The sequence below is a fragment of the Maniola jurtina genome, chromosome 11 (assembly GCF_905333055.1).
Source record: "Maniola jurtina chromosome 11, ilManJurt1.1, whole genome shotgun sequence".
Classification (NCBI taxonomy): domain Eukaryota; kingdom Metazoa; phylum Arthropoda; class Insecta; order Lepidoptera; family Nymphalidae; genus Maniola; species Maniola jurtina.
The window spans coordinates 6,193,921-6,200,078 of NC_060039.1; positions in this window are offsets into that span (position 1 = coordinate 6,193,921).

Here is a 6,158-nt window from a genome sequence, read left to right on the forward strand (position 1 = left end):
CTTTGATAAGCGTTTTGCGCAATATTTCCGATAGAGAAGCCTTTTCAAACATTTAAAAATAACATTCCGATTCCCCTCAAACCAAGCGTGAAGTTAGTGGTGGATGTTTTTGAAGTGAAACTTCTTTAGATGCGTTGGGCGATTTTGGGATGGGTCAAAACTTCAAGGTTGCGGCATCGATATGCTAATGTTAATAGTTGAACTGTGCTATAACGATAGCCCGCTGAACGTTACTGAAAGCCGCTTTCCAGTTGTCATAGGTTTGTTCCAAGTTTCCTGACTGTAGATATAACAAGTGTAAATTAAAAATTTATAACACCCCGACAAGTGAAGGTTACAGCTTAACTAGAAAAGAGCTAATAACTTTCAAACGGTTAAACCGATTTTCTTGGATTATAGCTAAGAACACTCTCGACCAAGCCACCTTTCAAACAAAAAAAACTAAATTAAAATCGGTCCATTAGTTTAGGAGCTGCGATGCCACAGACAGATACACAGATACACACGTCAAACTTATAACACCCCTCTTTTTGGGTCGGGGGTTAAAAAGTGCACTAATGTTGGTCTTAATTCATAAATAACGATTTTTTAATACTACAATTAAGTTAAAAATAAAAAAAAAACCCACTGTTATTTCATAGTTTTCAAGTTTTCACTTCTGTCGGTAGGCAAATCCAGTCAGTTTCATATATCTAAAATTTAAAAACCCTTTTTTAAGAGGGCTCTCTCCGTCACTCGTTTCATACAATCGTAGTTCCAATTTCATTTGAATATTAAGCAACCAAAGTCCATGTAATTTTGCACACATATTCTAGAAACTAATATCTGTGTCTGTGGTTTTCCAGATTTCTGTTAATATATTCGGTTTCAAAGTTACGCGGTCTTAAAAATTCACATACAAATCTTTGAGCCCCTGTAATTTTAAAACTACATATTTTTAGAAAAATCTAAAACACCACAGACACAGATATTAGTTTCTAGAATATTTCTGCAAAATTTCATGGATTTTGGTTGCTTAATATTCCAATGAAATTGGAACTACGATTGTATGAAACGAGTGACGGAGTGAGCCCTGTTAATAGAGCACATTTTATTAAAAGTTTCAAATTCATCCAATTTTATTATTATTAGAAGTAGAAGAAAGTCTATAACACGCTGGATCTGTTTTCATTGATTAGATAGGTACATAATATTCCAAATGAAACCATTTATTTATAGGTATTCTGAGGCCCAATATTATCAACCAGTACATAAAAGATACTTCATTAAATATGATAATTTTGTAATATGCTTTCTCTCTTGATATTAGACCATAACATTCATCTTGGCATGCATCTCTAACACTTCGTAGCAATGAGTTCAAGTATCATGCAGGCAAGCCCATCGTATAATACAAATTATTGCATAGCTTCATAATATAATTACGTAATAATATGACACATAGGTTCTATGTATTCTGCACAGTGCATACGTATTAATGAATAGATAATAACTCCTCTTAATGAATGACTTTGCTGAGTCTTGTTTACTACGCAACTAGTAAACTATCGATAAATTATGCAGGAGCTCCGTTATGAGATCATTAAGAGTACCTATGACTATGAGGCTAATGCGCAATGACTCTCAAACGTATATTAGCCTTTCGTCACTAGACTAGAGCTCTTCACAAACTATTCACCGTGCTTTTATTTTATACTAAAGTGAAAACTCGAGGACATTAGGAGGCTACTTTAAAGCTAATTTTAATATTCGAGTCTATCGGTTTAATTTTTTGACAATTAAGGTGAAATTAATTACGTAGTTGGTCCCTCCCTACTACTTCTACTGTACCGCGTTAAAAAAATAGCTATTTAGTGCTAATTTTTCAATCGCTAAATTTCTGATAAAATAAGGAATTATAGGTATTTACTTAATCCAAGACAAAAATCAAAAGTTTTATGGTTTTATCAATAGTCATGGAATTGAGTTTTGACAGATTTTGTATGAAAAATCTCTCATAATAAACTCCTGTTTTTTTTTTTTGTGGCAAAATTACCTATTATGTTTAATTTCTGAAATGGCTTCAGTTTCAAAAAAAAAATACAACGGAAATAAAGTCTAAGTCTTACTGAAAACCAAAATTAAGTCCTTTTCAAATATTACCATGAGTTGGTATGTTTCGAATTGCGAATGGTTTGCAGTCTCAATTTTTGAAATAACACTGAACCATCTGCCGAGTTTATTCGTACGCGTTTCCTAACATGTGGCGCGTAGATAGACAAAGCTTAAAGAATGATCGTCACATGATGCAGCACTTGGGAGAAAAATAACGCCAATTCCCTCTTTCCGTAGCTTGAGACAATTTAGGGTTGAATTGCTTTTCATTTTAAGTTTTAGGAGTTTTTTTGTGTTAGAATGGAGATGTTCCTTACATTTATTTTTATTTTTTATTTATAGACTAGCGCTTGGCTGCAATCAAACCTGCTGGCAAGTGATGATTCAGCCTAAGATAGAGCGCGCTTGCCTAGAAGATGCCTATTCACTTTTGACTTAAAGGTACCCATATTATAAGGGTGTGCCATATGCTAGCGGTTGGAATTAGAAACGAGGAGGCAAATCACGTACGTGTCCGTGGAATTTAGACTACGTACGGGTGAAGACCTTGACGATGCCTTGTTTACATGTGTCCAAAACGATTGTATCCTATACATTTTGTGGATGGAGATGTGAATGATAAAGAAATCATTTGATTCAATTGGACTAGCTGTTTCTCTTTTCCTTTCTATTTACAGAGACCACGAAATCTTTGGTCCTACCCACATACTGGTGACTTAGTCCGTATGGATTTAAGTTATGCAAAAGTTCAAGTTTCTTTAACTACCAGTTTAGGCTAGCGTTGTCTGTCAGTCATTCAGTTATGTAGTATATAGATAGGTACAGATATCAATTGTCAAAATATTTTGAAACGAATTATTTCGTGACAGTCAGAAAAAATCTGCCATCAAATGGCCGAGGAAATTCACGAAAATCAGCAACAATGACTGGTCGATTCTTAACTCCAATACTTACCCTGGCCAACTACGTCCAATCAAAAAAGTCTTTTATTGTCCTCCTCATACAAACCTCTTTAGAAAAATACGCCACACGATGTTATTCGTAGAAGCCTGGTTCGAAAAAATATTTGGCCGGGCAACCCTTACGCTTGAAATCTCAAACCCTTCCGTGCAATATGATTTGCGTCAGTGGAGATGCGTTTAGAACTGATCACCGGACGGTAACCGAGTGGAAAAAACGCTTCTCATCGGACCGGCACGAGACTTGGTTTGAATGAGAATTTATTTTTACTGCAGGACAGTCAAGAGGCTATTTAATGGAACTTATTTTTAAGTGAAGGCTGGTAGGCTTCCTTTTCATTAAGAGAAGTTTATTTATAGTGCGCTCCATATGAACGTAGTTAGGCTGTGTGTGAATATTAAGCAACCAAATTCAATGAAATTTTGGCTAAAAGATTCGCAGACAAATCTTTAACTCTCTAACTTTAGACTAGATTTTATACGGAAACCTGACTTGAAACCACAGACACAGCTGATATTAGTTTCTAGAATGTTTGAATCTACGTTTGTATGAAAAGTGTTGGGCAGCTCGTTAGAGAAACTCTTAACTTTGAGTAGGTAAATAGCACAGTACAATTCTCTTATCACATGCCACTAAGATCTAAACATCACCTAGTCTTGTACTTCAGGTTTGTCCTCTTTCACGTAATGTATTTTGGATAATCCGCGGCACCTTTCAGGCTATTGTGTTTCCAAAGGCGTCAACCGCGAGGTGGGTAATGTTATCATTCCATTAATTACAACAACCTACCCCCCTGCTTTTTAAAAGTAAATTAATCCGATTAAGGGGGAATCGAAGAACCCGCTCCGTCCGAGTTTATTCAGGCAACTTTCTTACGAATAATTATTTTTTGTAATTAAATCCATCAACACGATTTTTTTCCTAATGATTCTCCCATGGGAGCGGGGAGGTGGGCGCGAGGAGTGGGAGGGCTTTATTATTTCTTATTTTCCCAGTTCATAAAAATGCCACGTACGACGTTGGCGTAAATATGGATCAAGAAATTATTATTATCCAAGGAATTGTTACGTCAAGAGTTTTGCATAATCTGATTATTATAAAAGTAGTAATCCGTTCCATTCTTTCAGTTATTTCGTGGTACCAAAACTATTTTCTTGTTGGATGTTGGATAGCCATTAATCTGGAAAGGATCTGGGAACGCACGCAGTATTATCCTGAGAGAAAGATAGAAAAGGGTCATGACCTTTAAGAGGTATCCGACTATACTAGGCGCTACACAGGCTTGCCTTCTTGTTGCGTCTCTTCTTCATCCGTTCTCAAAGATGGTATTTAATGCGTGGTAAATAAATATTTATTCAAAAAATTGGAGCATCCCTATTTTATACAGTCTCTCTCCCCAGCCGTCGTGTTAATGATATCTCGCTTAGAAAGGGCACATCATTTACTTACTTTTAAGAAAATTAATTGAAATGAGTTCTGACGATGAAAAGATGGCTATACAAAGAACGATGGCCACTAGGTGTCGCTCAGAGATAACTTGTTCGAGTTTAATTAATTATTTTGCCGCAAAGAATTCTCGCTCACTTTGTAATTTTGGCCCTATTCATTCATTTACACAATAATTATGATTTCAATTAAGAAGCAATATAAATAAGGTTATATTATTATTTTAAGAGGAAAACCATTGCGAATGACATAGACGATTTCACCTTCAAACTAGCAATTTTGACATGTCATGACCCTCTATTGACAATTAATCAAGCAGACATTTCAATCTGCGAAATTTACGCGGACTTTTAGTATTTTGACGTAGGAGGGTAAAAGATCCAGTACATGAACGAATAAGGACTACCCTGACATTGACCTAAAATTAAGGTATATGAGAATCGTTCTATATCTAATTTTTATATTTTGTGTGTCTATACACAGTAGGTATACACTCTTAAATTATTTAAATATCAAAAAATCAAATAAAATGCGTGGTATTAATTATTATAAATTATTTTATTTAAGAAAAGGATAAATTGCCAGAAAATGAACTGGGAATTTCAGTGAATGAACGAACTCTATCTAGTGCATAAACTCTCGATTCCTATTAATAAATAAATTCTTAAATATATTTTCGGCTTGGAATTCAAAAAAAATTGACAGATTTTCACAGTTTTTGACTTATTGTATATTTTTTTCTACATTTTGCGCGATAAATCAAACACTATTTTACATAATAATAATAAATAAAACCTGTTTTAGAATGTATAATAGAGCCCTTTCATATGATATTATCCCCTTTGGTATAGTTATCTTAGGTTGAAAGTCACCTAAATTTTCTGGAAAACAGTCTAAATGATTACAGAGAAAATGAAACTTAATGCCCATGTTGCACCCAAGTCGCTGGAAGTGCAACATCAGCTGCTGAATGTTTTGAGAGTAGTGAGAACAATATACCGTAACACATGTTATCAGATTTGTTCCTTTGAGTCGAGAAGCCACATGTTCTGATGCTTTTTAGACAATCTAAGATCTCTCATTAAGTGGTCCAAATCATTTTGATTGAATAGTCTAAGTTGAGATGTAAAACATAGTCACTACCTTCTGAAAGTTCTTGAAGTAGATTGGAGGTACTGGGTTGGGGCTGAGGTACAGATTTATCACCAGAAGTCAGAATCGTTCTAATTGTAGACTGCAAGTTACAATAGAGTCGCTTGGAACAATTTTTTTGCTGTTTCTTCTGGTTATATTCACAATGCAGAAATAATAATCATCATGGTGTTTAGATGGTTCGCGCCAAATTATAAGACTTTTTTTAGTAAAAGTAGGGTCTATTCTTATTTGCTCATAAACGCACATATAAAAATTTGGAGTCCAGGCCTTGCTGTTAGCTGCTAATGGGTTCTCAAAGTAGCCCGAGTATGCTTGTTTTACAAAGTTAGACACACTTGCACGACATTCTTTAATACGTACTCGCCACCAAATGGTACAAAAATGATTGGAATAACTTGCAGATGTTCTTCTTGATGTTCACCTCGATAAATTTTGGAAATTACTTGTGTGATCTTAATAAAGTGTGAACATACAAAGTGTGAGTATAGTGCAAAATATGAGGG